Source organism: Strongylocentrotus purpuratus, unplaced genomic scaffold (genome assembly GCF_000002235.5).
Source record: "Strongylocentrotus purpuratus isolate Spur 01 unplaced genomic scaffold, Spur_5.0 spur5_scaffold_13, whole genome shotgun sequence".
NCBI lineage: Eukaryota > Metazoa > Echinodermata > Echinoidea > Camarodonta > Strongylocentrotidae > Strongylocentrotus > Strongylocentrotus purpuratus.
In genome coordinates, this window is record NW_022145598.1 from 24133488 (window position 1) to 24149040 (window position 15553).

General features: G+C 38.0%; 5 non-coding genes across 5 annotated transcripts; all 5 read left to right on the forward strand.

Annotated features, from left to right (window-relative positions):
• Nucleotides 1-1162: 1162 nt before the first annotated feature.
• TRNAY-GUA lies at nucleotides 1163-1251 on the forward strand. The gene is given in 2 exon segments: nucleotides 1163-1199; nucleotides 1216-1251. It is a non-coding gene; the product is annotated as a tRNA-Tyr (tRNA).
• Nucleotides 1252-1710: 459 nt separating this feature from the next.
• Nucleotides 1711-1799, forward strand: TRNAY-GUA. The gene is given in 2 exon segments: nucleotides 1711-1747; nucleotides 1764-1799. It is a non-coding gene; the product is annotated as a tRNA-Tyr (tRNA).
• Nucleotides 1800-2228: 429 nt separating this feature from the next.
• TRNAY-GUA lies at nucleotides 2229-2317 on the forward strand. Its single transcript is given in 2 exon segments — nucleotides 2229-2265; nucleotides 2282-2317. It is a non-coding gene; the product is annotated as a tRNA-Tyr (tRNA).
• A 617-nt stretch (nucleotides 2318-2934) lies between these two features.
• Nucleotides 2935-3023, forward strand: TRNAY-GUA. The gene is given in 2 exon segments: nucleotides 2935-2971; nucleotides 2988-3023. It is a non-coding gene; the product is annotated as a tRNA-Tyr (tRNA).
• An 850-nt stretch (nucleotides 3024-3873) lies between these two features.
• TRNAY-GUA lies at nucleotides 3874-3962 on the forward strand. Its single transcript is given in 2 exon segments — nucleotides 3874-3910; nucleotides 3927-3962. It is a non-coding gene; the product is annotated as a tRNA-Tyr (tRNA).
• Nucleotides 3963-15553: the final 11591 nt, after the last annotated feature.

Below are 15553 nucleotides of genomic sequence, written 5' to 3' on the forward strand. Positions count from 1 at the left end.
GCCAGAACGCAAATTGCATAAATAAGTTAGTGCTCTTCTGGGGTGAAGGTTTCTCATAAATGAAATAGATTTGTCAACTGCTATAGTGTAGTATTTATAAATGAATTTTGTTACAATTGTACCCATATTATTTATTTTTCACCTCATATAATTTCTATCATCTCAGTTATTGTTTTTTTTTTTATTGAAAAGTAAAGGTTTCGTTATTGATTTAAAAATTATTTCCAACTAAAGCTTGGTGCATGATACATGTACAACTTCAACAGGTACGTCACGTTTTCAAGAAAATGGCTGCGCCCATATCATGCTGAAAGGCATCACATCATGCCAGGAATATCTTCATTATCATATATCTTGTACATTTTCGTAAGGAATATTGTACATCAAAGGGCAGGAATACATCTCATTTTTCAGAATACCTACAATTATTCTTTGGGTTTAGGTTTCCTTTAATATCTTCTTCTTGTGGCTCCTTTTTTCAGAGAAGAATAAAATATGTTATAATATCATCCGTATGCATTTTGCAAAGAATTATATGGGCAATATCATACTTACATTTACTTAACATTCCTATTCCGTTTCGCTTTTGTTTTGAGGTGCATAATCAGATGAGAGGGAGAGAGAGAGGGGGGGGGGCAGTTTGATGCCAAAATATTTTGATTCCAATAATAATTGTTCATAAATTGTTCGGTTAAATCACTGATATCTCTAGGTCGCTGGTTCGAATCCGGCTCGACGGAGTGGTTTCTTTTTGTTCGTTTACTTTTTCTCTTCTCCTTTATCTTTTATCTTTTCTTTTTTTTACTCCCTTGTTTTCAGAGTCGGACGAATTTCATAATGTTATCGGTATACATTTTGCAACAAATTACATAGGCAATCTCATACTAACATTTACTTAACATTTTATATCCCGTTTCGTTTTTGTTTTGAGGTACATAATCTAGACAGAGAGCGAGAGAGAGAGAGAGAGAGAGAGAGACGGGGGGGGGGGGACTTCGGTGTCTAAATGTTTAGGTTCCAATATTTGCTCAGCCTGAGTGTTATGAAAATTTACTTCCGTTACTATGATTATGCTTATTTGAACATACCACACATGTAATTGCGACACATTAATATTCAAATAATTTGTGTCATCCGAAATTGTTCGTTAGTCATCTACCGACCGTCGATAGCTCAGTTGGTAGAGCGGGAGACTGTAGCGGGTAAATCACTGATATCTCTAGGTCGCTGGTTCGAATCCGGCTCGACGGAGTGGTTGCTTTTTTTTTTTTTCGTTCTTTTTCTCTTTCTTCTTTATACAACTTTTACTTCTTCATCTTTTGACTCCTATTTTCAGAGTCGGATGAATTTTATAGTGCCATCGGTATACTGCATTTTTCAACAAATAACATCGGCAATATCATACTTTTAATTATTTCCGATTCTATACTTCGCTACATGATCTAGAAGGGGGGGGGGGGGGGGGCTAATTGATGCCTTGCTAGTTTTTTTTTATACATGCATATTGGGCTAAACCACTCCTTGAAAAGATTTTGGTGTAATAATTGTTCAGACTAGGTATTATGAAAATTTACTCCCGTTACAGTAACGGAAGTAAATAATTATAGTAACTATAATAATGTTTATTTAAATATACTCGACATGTATTGCGAAACATGAATCTTCAAATCAATTCTCTTATCTAAAATTGTTCTTAGATTCAACTACCGACCGTCGATAGCTCAGTTGGTAGAGCGGGAGACTGTAGAGGAACAATCACTGATATCTCTAGGTCGCTGGTTCAAATCCGGCTCGACGGAATGGTTGCTTTTTTTTCTTTTACTATACTTCTCTTCTCTTTCTTCCTTTTTTCCCTTCATATTTTGGCTCCTTTTTTCAGAGTCAGATTAATTTTATATCGGCATACATTTTTCAACAAATAATATCGGCAATATCATATTATATTTTCTAAACAATTCTATCCAACTTCGATACATGATCTAGAGAGAGAGAGAGAGGGGGGGGGCAATTTTTTTGTCTCGTTATTTTTTTTCTTCAATACGCATATTGGGCTAAACCACTCCTTGAAAAGATTTTGGTTCCAATAATTGTTCAGACTGAGTATTGCGGTGAAAACTAACATCCGTTACTCAGTGACATGTTTATTCAATATACTTCACAGGTATTATGAAACATATATCTTCAGATTCTTTTTGTCATCTAAAATTGTTCATGTGTTCATCTACCGACCGTCGATAGCTCAGTTGGTAGAGCGGGAGACTGTAGAGGAACAATCACTGATATCTCTAGGTCGCTGGTTCAAATCCGGCTCGACGGAGTGGTTCCTTTTTTCTTAATTCTTCCATTTTATTTCTTCTTCTTTTGGCTCATTTTTTCAGAGCCCGATGAATTTTATATAATAAAGGCAATTATCATATTCGTAATTCTTTAACAATGCTATCCCGTTTTGCTAGTGATTTTGGGTACATATAATCTGGAGAGAGAGTGAGAGAGAGAGGGGGGGGGGGGGGGAGAGAGAGAGAGAGAGGGGGGGGGGGGGGGGGGGCAATTTGATGTCCTGTCTGACTTCCGACGCATATTGGCGTTAACCACTCTGTGAATAATATGTTTGGGTTCAATTTTTGTTCAGCCTGAGTATTATGAAAATTTACTTCCGTTACTGATACGTTTATGTATACTTAACAGGTATTACGTAATATGAATATCCAAATCATATCTCTCATAATGATATTGTTCATAAGTTTATCCACTGACCGTCGATAGCTCAGTTGGTAGAGCAGGAGACTGTAGACACATACCATATGGTGTCAAAAATGATAATAATTATGATCTAAATACGTAATTAGTTATTCAATACCGAATGTGGTAGCTTAAATATTCTTTTAAGTAAACACAATTTGACTACAGCGCATTTCCCACCACCCCGGACATGAACCGTCGATAGCTCAGTTGGTAGAGCGGGAGACTGTAGCGGTTAAATCACTGATATCTCTAGGTCGCTGGTTCAAATCCGGCTCGACGGAGTGGTTGCTCTTTTTCTTTTTCTTTTAGTTAATTTCTTTTAAGCCGGATGCATTTTACAATCAACTGTTCAAATAAAAGACAAAAAACTCCACCTCCTCACTTACTACTTATCCCCCTTTTAAAATGAATTTAAGGTTATTAAGCTTTGATTTTAGATTTTGAGCTTGCAATTAAGCCAAGCGGAGTTTGAATATTAGGCTACGCTCGAATAGCACTTGTTGTATTACCTGGCCCATTTTCATTTACCAACCAATTGTTTCTCTTCTTGTATACCCAATGTAGCCTTCGTGTTGCTGTATTGTCGTTGGTAAATAATCAAAATTGAATTCAAAATCAAATCAATCTAAATAGGCCAAATTGTTAGAACTAAATTTTTGGGTATTAAATTTCTGTGTATTTAATATGCATTTGATGTATAGAATACAAAGATATCTTGCATTCAGATAGTACGTAACTCGTAAGATCTTACCGTAATTATATCCCGGGAATTATATTTAAACGTCTTTGGATCTTACTGTATTCCCCGGCTGTATTCAAAGAATACATAGGCATATCGCGTGTATAATTACCGGGATATACACGAGGCATACATACACGAGGCATACTATACTACAGTACGTACGTAGTAGATCCTTCAGATTGCGCAAGATTTATAGCCACTTATCGTGACGTCACAACTTGTCAATGCGTCATAAATAGATTCCAAGTTGTATAGAAGTATTCAAAGTGTGCATTCACGCACCGCGCGTGTGTGTATACAAAGTGTGTATGCCTATTACCCGCGTGCACTTCGCACGGGACCGGCAAGCTATTATACTTAATTGTTAGGTGCGCCCTCGCAGACATGAACCGTCGATAGCTCAGTTGGTAGAGCGGGAGACTGTAGCGGTTAAATCACTGATATCTCTAGGTCGCTGGTTCAAATCCGGCTCGACGGAGGTGGTTCACCATTTTTTTTTTCTTTTTCTTTTGCATCGCTGTCATAGATCTGATAAATATTGATTGAATGTTACAGAAGTATTTTTAACGGTTTCAAGTTAGTTAATTGAAAAAAAACTCCCATTTTGATAAATTACTCTCCACATTGTTCACAGTGCGTGATGCCGGGATTTTCCCTTTTTTCTTTCTCCAAGACTGAAATGCAAGACAAATAGCCTACCTGAATAGAAATACCACATGTTTAATTCCCTTCATTTTCATTTCGTATTGAAACATGTACTAAAGCAACCTGTCTATAACGACCACCTGAATGTATCGACCTCTTTTCTTGTCTTCATGTATATTGTCACTTATGTACACAAGTTTCAACTGCAGTCATGTCGTGAGCATACGTAAGTTGATACAGATAAATGTCATTTTAAAAAAAAAACAGAAATGAGAGAAGAAAGATAAATATATTGTACGGAAGTTGAAGGAATGATTAGCATCAAAGTTAGTGAAGAACACTAACAAAAGCTCATAATTATGCATTACTTATTTGAACCTGTTTGTATTTGTTCAAGCCGATTCTAGATTATTTACTCTAAATCCGTGTTTACTTTGAGTGGTAACGAAACAGTAAAAACACAAAAGGTGGAAGCATTAAAAAAAAAAATCTAGGGACTGGCATCGCGGACCCGTTCGCATCAAAGATCGTTAATCTTGTTAGTTGATAATATATCATGGCCTCTGAAATGATACGGAACGAGTTTTCAAAATATCTGTTTCGAACTTTGAAAGCAAATGAGAGAGAGAGAGAGAGAGAGAGAGAGAGAGAGAGGGCGAGAGGGAGAGAGAGAGAGAGAGAGAGAGTAAATAGGGAGAACGTAACATAAACAGAGAGAAAAGTCAAACATACCATTTCATTCTAATATTTCTCTTTAGTTTTATCTCCACAGCAAAGTAAAAACGTTCCACTATTTTTTCTACATTATATGCGATATAATTTGTGCACAATTTCTTGTTTGTTTTATTTTGTGAAAATTCATTGACGAAACTTGTGAACAAACGCTCCGCATATAGGGTGTGGATTTGCCCTCTTCGAGCAAAATGCCCCATTTCTGACTTTCTAAAGAAACAGTTGCAATAGGTAAACAGAAGTTAGAAATACCGTGTATTTTGGATTTAAAGCTTTCTCGGTACTCTATGGGAGGCGGATTGTTTCCTATTTTTAAAACCGTTTAGCAACATAATATACCGGGGGAGGGGGGGGGGGGTGTTTCACAAAGTTCCTAAGTCAAACTAAACTCTACGGTTGACTTAACCGTTACGGAGGGCCATTTGTAGCCTTAAAATAAAATATATTCAAAAGCAAAAAATCAAGTATTTGTGACTTTTTATACATTCCACATCAAGAACATGAACTCTCCTTGATAATAGAAAATATGAATGATTTGAATCAACATTTTATGCCTTTTAAAATAACTTTTACAAAATATTTCCATAGATGCTAATGGCTTTCCATAATTGTTAAGTCCAACTTAGAAATAAGTTCAACTTAGGATCTTTGTGAAACACCCCCCAGATATTCGATTTACTGGTTTTATATACACTGGTGTTGAAGCAAAACGTGTGGCAGTTTATTAATCAGCAACAGAAGAATTTACATGGTCGGTACTCAGTATTACAACTATAGTCTTTGGTTATGCTTTGACTTAGTGGCTGAGGGACAGGGGGCACAAGGCAAAACAGGGGGGGGGGGCATCACAGTTTCACGGTGCTTTATGAGATGAAGAACTGTACGGGACACATTACTTTCTGTTTTCTATTTTTTTAAATAAATCTCGCGTGTAGTAAACATAACTATGCCACCTTGTATTTTACGGAGAGGGGGTGGGGGGTTGCCCCATGCCCCCTCCCTTGATCCGCCACTGTTAGTAACTGCACGTCATCCTAATGAATGAACCACCGTCGTGATAATAAGGAATGATTTTGCGCATCTGTCGTCGGCTATTTTCAGAGTCGAATTGTCACTTTCCTCTACGTCCACAATAATTATGACAATGGGGAATTAATCAGCATTTTAACAACAAACTAAACGGTTAAAGGTGTAGACCAGTTCTTGTCATGCGATTGCATTGCAAAAGAAACGATCAGAAAAGGATGATCATTTAGCATATAAGTATTGGTGTGTACTGCAAGGTTCCGGAATCATCAAAATGATAAGAAATTTGGCCCAGTCTTGGTAAAGTTACAAGCACTGTACACATAAAGATGTATATGGGACTATCCTATATCTATCCAGTCCAAATATATCAATTAGTAGGCGGTTTCCCGGCAAAATTTGTATCATCACGTATTAGTCAAAACATATTCTTGTACATGATTGGTAATAAGAGCTTCCATTTCATTTTTTGAGAGGGGGGCTTTTCCAAAACTGGTTTTACCTTTAAAATATGACACTAAGGGAGCTAGGAAATAAAGTCTAGAACACGCCCCTCGTAATCGGTCTCTGATGAGAAGGCTTTGGACAGCTGAAGTGACTACAGGATTTCTATTTCGAGATGTAATTGCATAAATGTAATCACTTTAAATATAGCAAAAGGTGTCCGTCTGCAAATGTCACCCGTGTACTATTTCCACAGTCGGTGATGATGGCGCATGTTCTTACGTGAACTCATCAGGCAGGCGAGTTCATACGACTTACTCCTCATCAAATTTGATTAGGGTTATACTGATTTATACCCCTAAATGCGGGTTAATTTGCGTGCATGCACTGCTCTCTTAAATGGTTAAATGGGATAGTACAATCACGGGGAAAAGGAGAAGGGGAAATTAAGAGGACAATATATGAAGAACTATATTTATGCAAAACTGAGAAGACAAATCAAAGGTTTTATAAGACCATCCTATAGACTTCTGTGTAGGCCCCCTTTTTTCGTGTCCATGATCTGCGACTTCAATTTTTTATTTGGAGGGGGGCGGTGTATGCCTAAAAATAAAGGGCAACACAAAATATTGTCTCTCAAAACAGACGGAGAATCATATCCCTTAGCCCCATATAATTCATGAGACTCCTTGAAACATGATGTTAACAACGTACTTTACCTACAGCGTGAACACCATTTTGAAATAAGATTTTTATTTGTTTTGTTTTAATGGAGAAAAGGCGTCTTCCTCATACTCGATGCACAACAAGACTAGTAATGCACAACGTCATGATAAATGATAAATGCAGAAGATGAAGGAAATGATGTATGAAATTGGGATCTTTAAGTCAACCTTTACAAATTTCGTTCTCTCACATTACGTAACATACAATATCAGCTGTCACTAGACCCGGATCTAGACAGATGTCTCACTCACAAATCAACATGAAAGATAATCATGATAATATATATTTATGAAGCGCAGGAATTATGCAATTATTCTCCTGCACTGCAAAGGAAATATAATGCACAAACATGTATTATGATCAACTTACCTGTAAATGCCCACTCGAATCCGATGAAAAAATATTGATAACTCCACTTTGATTGGTGACGGGCAATGCAATCTGCTTTCCGCTGACTATTCACTATCTAGACAATTTTTAAACCGTTTCAAACGGAATCGTAAAATGAGGAATTAAAATAATGTAGCTGTTGCTCAAAATACTCCAGAATAAGTTATTCACAGACAAATAAACAAATTCGCGGCGGCATCAAGCGCTCTTTTGAGAGAGACTGGATTAGATGAGATGAAATTCTGACCATGCAGACGGTCTCGCTTGCGATCGAAGAACACCAATTGCAATATCGATAGTTATCGATCAAACCTATTGAAAATGTTGGATTGTTTGTAATTTTGGAGTGGCTTACTCCAGTAAGTATCGTACAATGGGGCCGCGTTTTTCATTCATGTAGAGCTGTTTCCAATGAAAGAACCTCTCGTGTTTATAAGCTAAAAACCAATTATTATTCAAGACGGGATTCGTTTGACGATTCTTCAAAACGTTTTCGACAAAACTTGATAGTTCAGATTAAGCTCTGGCTATGTACAATGGAGTTTCACTAGTTGCTGTGTTCTCACGAAGAAGCCGTTTCCGATACAATAGCTTTAGAAGTCTTCATTCTTCTAATAAAAACACATTATCGGATGTGCGTCTTTCATGATTGTTTTTAAATTGAATTGCTATTCTGGGAAATCTGAAACATTCTGACTTAGGGGCGCCTATACAATTCTTTTAAAACAAAGAAGATTAATGGAATACGAAAGGAATAAACACTGTATTTGCCTATTCACAAAATATATATCAGGGAAATGAAACTTTAGGAAAAACCCGAGTCTTTTGTAACATCCTACACAACCTAAAAATATGATTATTGGCATTTCCACGCTCAATTAGAAAGATGGATTAAAGCGAAATTAGGACAGGAAACAGTGGTGGGATTCAACTCTCTCTCTCTCTCTCTCTCTCTCTCTCGCTCTCTCTCTCTCTCTCTCTCCCTCCCCTATCTCCCTCTCTCTCTCTCTCTCTCTCTCTCTCTCTCTATTTCTTCCTCATTCGCTCTCTCATGTTATGCATATAGTACGATATCACCAGGAGATCCATTTAGTAATTTTATTGATTTTAATGTTATCAGTTTTCATCAAAATCATTAACATGTTTCTTTTTTGCGTCTAACGTCATGTATTAATGTACGATATCTAATAAATCAATCTTCACTCAGAGTTATTTATAGGCTCTTTATTCGTATGTGGCAATGTTCTATGTACGTGACATGCATGAATTAAAAAAAAACAACTCACTTTTGGGACCAAAATCATCGAAGAATACTATACAAAAGAACCATAGGCCCCTATATAATTATGTGCAAGTGTGCAACCTATAATAACACAAAAATTAGGTAGGAATTTGTGCCGCGCGCTTCTGCGGTACGATCTAATGCCCCTTTATCACAATAACTTTCAAAGTAATTATGCAAATAAACTTTATTTCTTTTGCAGCCACCGCCGATTTGAATGTTGACTAACAGCACACACCAGATTCTTAGCATACCACAGATCATTAGAAAGTTAATCCATGAATAAATGATAATAGTTTTCCGTCTTTTTAATACCAGTTAGATGTCAGTAGCGGGTTTAATCCTGCTTTGTTGATACTCTTATGCAAAATAGTTTAAGTCATCCTTCCAGCGTGCATTTGTTTTGAAAGTTGAAGTGAAGACAGAAAAAACTAGAGAATCACACATAACATATCAATTAACATGATTATCATCACATTTTATATGCAGATAATTCTTGTAAAGTTCAATATTTAATTTGTTAAAGTAAGTGATGGAATTGTTTTATGCGACTGTTTATGAAGAATGGGGGGGGGGGGGGGGGGGGTCTACAACTTGTAGTAGCCATGGAGTCTGGATTTGAGCGGTTAGTATCAAGTGTTTTTTTTTTCTATAATAATTGTTTGTTTTCGTTTTGTTTGTTTGACTTAAGAGTTTTTTCTGTCATTTTTGCCGACGTTTTTTTTCTCCGTCGTTGCAATAGACTTTCCTCGTCAGATTTGTTATTAATTTGTCAGAAAGAATTTTGATAATTTTCTGACGGGTGGTATGCGATGTATATTTCTTTATTTTCTTTTCTGTACATTAAAGGTAATACAAAGTTTTGGTATGGGGTCATGAATTTGGTTCAAATGAAGCATATGCGATCCGACAATATTCAGTGATCGTTGTCGCGGTTGAAATCGAGTCTAAAGTGATGAAATTGTAAATTATAAACTCTTTATGTTGTATAGCGCCCTCTCAAGGCCAATATATTAATTTAGCTATAAAACAATGTTCTTTGAATAAAATCGACCGATTTGCTATTACCGTTTGGAATATATATATATCACCGTGACAACTACATATTCTGAGATTTGCATGGTCGCAGCTACCATCGTATGGTCGTATAGGCACTATTTGAAATTTATCAAAATTTACCGGGAGCACCGGTAAATTTGTATATTAAATTTTGCTCGAAAGCTGAAGTGTTTTAGGGGCTAATTTTTTTAGTGCTTATAAAACATCTATAAGGGCATCCAGATATATCAAAATTGTAAAAAGTAACTATCCAGCCAGTTTTTTAAATTTACGAAAACTTTGTAATACCTTTAAGTAATTTTAGGGTTTATACAATTTAGAGCACATTTTTTTTTTGTTGCTCCCGAATATTTGAAAATCGCGCCGGCCGAAAAGTCGCTCAGTGGGGGGGGGGGGGGGGGCGGGGGTGCGGGGGTTTGCGCACTAATTTTTTTTTTTTTTTTTTTTTTTTTGCCAGGGGGGGGGGGGGGGTGGCACGTCCCTGTTTGTCAGTACATTTTTGGCGAATTGGGGCTGATTTCAACACTTTTTTTGGCCGGGGGGGGGCACATGCCCCTTGTGCCCCCCCCCCCCCCCTGGATCCGTCCCTGGACCTACATGGCTATTGAAATGGAATTTAATAGGTGTTTGGGTTTTATTTCGCAATCAGATTGATGTTGCAACAGGTAACTGTCTTGCATTTCGCCAAAAGATGGCGGTATTGCGCATAATGGATTTTGTACATTAATCATGTCATGTGCGATGTGATGGACATCGGTTTGAGGCAAATGTCAAGAAAAATATTTCTCCAGCACTAAGAAAGAGAAAGAGGAGGAGGAGGGAGGGCAAAAGAGACGGACAGAGAGAGAGAAAGAGAGAGAGGGAGAGAGAGAGACAGAGAGACAGAGAGAGAGAGAGAGAGAGAGAGCGAAAGAGGGTCGGGATGTGAGAGAGGGTAAGAAAACAATACGAAAGAAAATACAAGAAAAAAAAAAGAGAAAGATAGAAAGAGAAGAAAGAAAAAGAGAAAGAAATAAAAAAAAATAAAAAAGAAAGAAAGAAGAGTTGCCAAAAGGAAGAAGGCAGATATGGGATGGGTAGGTGATTGAACCCCACCCGCTCCCCCTCCGTCTACTGCCCTCCCATCATTCTCAGGGGTTCTTATTAGTGTCCTGCCAAAGACAGGTCACATGACCTTCTTTACTTCTTTCTACCCTCTCGTTCTTTAGCCTTCTTCCTTATTATGTCATAATGATCTGTCACGTTCCAAGTCTGACACCATCTTAATTCTTGGTCTTTATAATGTTACAATCCATCCTTCCTTTCAAGGTGTCCCTAAGCATGTTATCCCCGCCTAAGATTTAGTTTTTCTTTCGTCACCAGATTGTTTTTATCAAGCTCCTTTGTTTATAATTCACACTCTCCAGCACTTCTTCATTGATGATCCTGTTCTTTTCATTCTTCTCCCCATGTATGCAGCCACATTTATAAACTGTCAAGCAATTGACCTTTGTCCAGCTCTCCCGATTGTCCGAGTTTTGGAGCCATATGTAAGTATGCGATGTCGTTGAGTTTTATTTTCGATAAAAACATAAATACAAAAAAAAAAGTTTTGGAGCCATACAACGCTTTATTAAGTCCTTGCGATCGTACATCAGAAGGAATATTGTAGCTACTGACTGACGATCAGGCGCGTACGCAGGATTTTTTCAAGGGGGGTGGGGGGGGGGGGGTTAACATTTTTAAATTAGGTCGAAAATTTCGCATCGACTCAGCCAGCCGCTGAATGAATAAGCAGGGGGGGGGGGGGGGGGGGGGGGGGGGGGGGGGGGGGGGGGGGTAAGAGGACACTTTTTTTTTTTTTTTGGTCTCGAAATTTGAAAATTTGACATTTTGCTCCGTTGGGGGGGGGGGGGGGTAAGGTCACCTTTTTTAGGTCAGCCATGGGAATATTTTTTTTTTTTTTTTTTTTTAATATTAAAAAAAAAAAAAAATCCAAAAGGGGGGGGGGAGGGGGGGGGGTTTAGGGAAATTTAGAGGGGGTTTACACAAAAAAATACAAAAGGGGGGGTTTAACCACCCCCCCCCCCCCCCCCCCCCCCCCCCCCCCCCCCCCCCCCCCCCCCCCCCCCCCCCCCCCCCCCCCCCCCCCCCCCCCCCCCCGTGTACGCGCCTGTCTGTGGACCGTTCAAGTAACAAGTATGTTTCAGCGGAACTAAAGAAGTTGTGGTCACCTCGACGCAAACAAAAGAAGAAGATAAATATGCCTCTTTCTACTCCACCTGCTTCCCTGTCGTCTGCTTCTTCAACTGCTTCTACTGCATCTGCTTCTTCTACATCTGCTTCTTCAACTGCTTCTACCTCATCTGCTTCTGCAACTACTTCTACCTCATCTACTTCTTCAACTGCTTCTACCTCATCTGCTTCTTCAACTGCTTCTACCTCATCTGCTTCTGCAACTACTTCTACCTCATATATTTTTCTTCAACTGCTCGACCCTCGCCACGGTCATGGCACCGTCGGCGAAAGAAGAAGAAGAAGAATCTACCCCGTCTGGAGGAAGGGTTCATCATTCCTTGTTATACAGCCAGAGAACCAGAGCTGCCCCCACTTCCACCCAACCAATACAGACCAAATACTTCGACTCGAGTCCTTATACCATATGTTTCTGTATTCTCCGCTTCTTTTCGAGTTTCTTATTCTTTCAGTGATTTACCAAGGTCTCATTCACAGTATGTTCAACACAAAAAAAAAGCAGAGGGCGAGGCGACACCGCGTGAGAGCCAGCAAACAGAGACAGAAAAAAAGGTATGTAGCTAATTTCTTGTACCTACTGGTGTTGAAATAGTATCTGTTGTTTGCAAAACTTGGAAGTTATCAAACAAAATATAATGTATAATTATGAACAGGTACACACTACAGAGATGTACATTTTAGCGCATTTAATTTCACAATTTTGTGTAGGTGTTTAATGCATTTGACCGGGTGATGATATAAAGAAAAATCTTCAAGATTTCCTTCATATTGCTTGTTTATCAAAGGGCAGAGCATTGCCAAAACCGGTCATGGCGAAGTACACATAACCAATGATTCTTATATACTTTAATATGAAATTATTTCTCCTTTTTCATATATGTCTTTTAATTTCTCCAATCTGTCTCCTGGGGATTCCCCTATTTTTCATCCATACCAGATGACGCTGTTCTACAAGCACTCCTGTTTTAACTTTCTGCTGGTGTGAAGCCTAGACCATGCCAGAAGGCAGAGAAGATTAACAAGGTATTGCCATCTAATTAATATGGATTCCCAAGCAATAATTAATATAATACGTGAAAAATATGAGAATGTAATTGATGTAGATTGTATTTGTAATGCTTGTAGACAAAAATTTAGTACCAAAGTGAAAAATAGTTCATATACACCTCAAAAAACCAGAAAAAAGGAAAGAAAAGATCTCTGTAGTTTATCATGCGCATCTGAATGTGCCAGTGTCTCAACAGTTGAGGCATCAGATATATCGTTACAGAAATTCCCAAGCCTCCTCTATTTTGCCAAAAACATAGGGCTCAAATGTCAAAACTATCAGGTGATCAACAAGTGTGCTGTATGTAGTTATATAGTTAAATCATCACAAAAGAAATATATCCTGTATGATCATAAAAACATAGAAACCTACTGAAAATAATCAATACTAACTTTGTCGAGGGTGAAAAAGATATTGTATGTAAACAATGTTACAAATTTTCATTTACAGGACGTGTTGTATCTGAAGTTGATGTGGAAAATATGGAGAAAGTGCTAATGTTAGATGAAGAAAAATTGTCAGGTTCTACCGTAGTATTAGACTGTGCTCAAAATAGACGGGGGCGATGGGCGATTCGCCCCCGTGAGCTCCATAATCGCCCCATCAGGTTGTCCACGGGGGCGATTGCAAAATTAAAAATCGCCCCCGTGGAATTATAAAATAAAGATTTTCAGCGAATTGAATAATATTGAAAAGGATGCAATTCATAGTTGTACTCGATAATTCTCACTTAACATATTCTCTCTCTCCTTTTTTTCTTTCCTTCTTTCTCTCTCTTTTTTTTAGCGGGGGCGGGGGAGGCAAAGGCCTTTTGCCCTACCCCCATCCGCAACTTGTTGGCGGGAAAATTGCAACTGCATGATATCCCCCTTCTTTTCTTTACTTCTTCCTCAATTTTCCTTCCCTTTATCTCCTCTTTTCCTTTTTTCTTTCCATTTCCTTCCTTCCTTCTCTCTTATTTTGTTTTATTGGGGGGAGACAACAGCCTGGGAGGCAAAGCCCTTTCGCCCCCCCCCTCCCCGATCTCCTTCTTCCCCCTTTTCTTTTCTTCTTCCTCTTCTTTCTTTCCCTTTCTCTCCTTTTTTCCTTTCCCTCTTTTCCTTCTCTCTCTCTCTCTCTCTCTCTCTCTCTCTCTCTCTCTCTCTCTCTCTCTCTTTTGCGGAAGGGGGGGGGGGGGGCAACAAGGCCCGCTCAACCCCGCTGGATCCGCGCCTGCATCTACCTTATATCTACTAACGTTAGACCCTAATAATGGATCTAGAAAGGAACACTTCTTTTTTCAAAAAAAAGAAAGAAGAAAATTCCCCCTTTTGTCCCCCTTCTTTTTTCCCAGGGGGGGGGGGGGGGGCGGGGTGGCCCCCGCCCCCTGGATCCGCCACTGATCACGGGGATAAAAGTATACAGCTATATGTAACAAGTAAATTTCTAAGAGGGAGAATGCCGACTTAAATAAATGATAATGATAAAATACCAAGGAATTTAGGAGTTTCATGGGTACCAATCCAATGGAAATTTGTATTAAAACAAGAGCCCCCGTCAGCACTGGAGGAGCCCCCGTAAGAAGCCCTGGTGACTTCCACTCCAAAAGTAAAATCGACATCGGTATGTCTTTAGCTGGCTGCTGACCCATCTACAAGTCATCAAGTTATTATTTTACCATATTTTTAAAGCTTAATAAATTTCCTTTCATAATTTGTAGCTACTTTTGGGGCCTTCGGAAAAAATTGTGGAATTTAAGACGAAAATCAAAACTTAAAATTTCCAAAAAAAAGTCATCGTTCTAACTACTGATTTCACATTTTTTCCCCTCTTTTTTGAAAAAATAAAGATGATATTTCCGTGATTTTACCTTTTAACTCTTCAAAACAAAAACAATCATTTGAAAATCTCATTTTATAACGGAGCTACGATCATTTCAAAACGAGTCTTCATTTGCGACTTCTGAGGTCAAATCGGGGTCACGCTCGCGAGGACTGGGATAAACTAGACGTGTTTTTTTCGGGCTTGCGGACTGCAAGTGAACTAATTGCTCGTTTTTTTTTTGTTTTTTTTTGTTTTTTTTAATAATAAGGTTTTATTCATTACTTGTCAACAAGTCCGAAGACTAAAAGTGCAAGTTTACATCAATATAAAAAGCATTCAAAAACATAAAGATAACATAGCAAATGAGGAAAAATATATAACAATGAATACATTTTTAAATCAAAACATTAAAGTAGTAACAAGAAAACAAAACAACAACAATTTTTTTTAATTTTTAAATACAAGATATGAAATATTGCTAGCAAAAATGAATAAATGTTTACATATAAACAAATAAAATGCATAGAGATACGTGAATTCAATTAACTGTAACATTGGGAAAATTGTAATAAATGCAATACAAATTCCATTTAGAAGGTATAGTGAGTATTAAAAAGTATTAAAAAGTATTAAAAAGTATTACAATTGGAGTCTTGGCAGTGTGCTAATCACAAGCGTG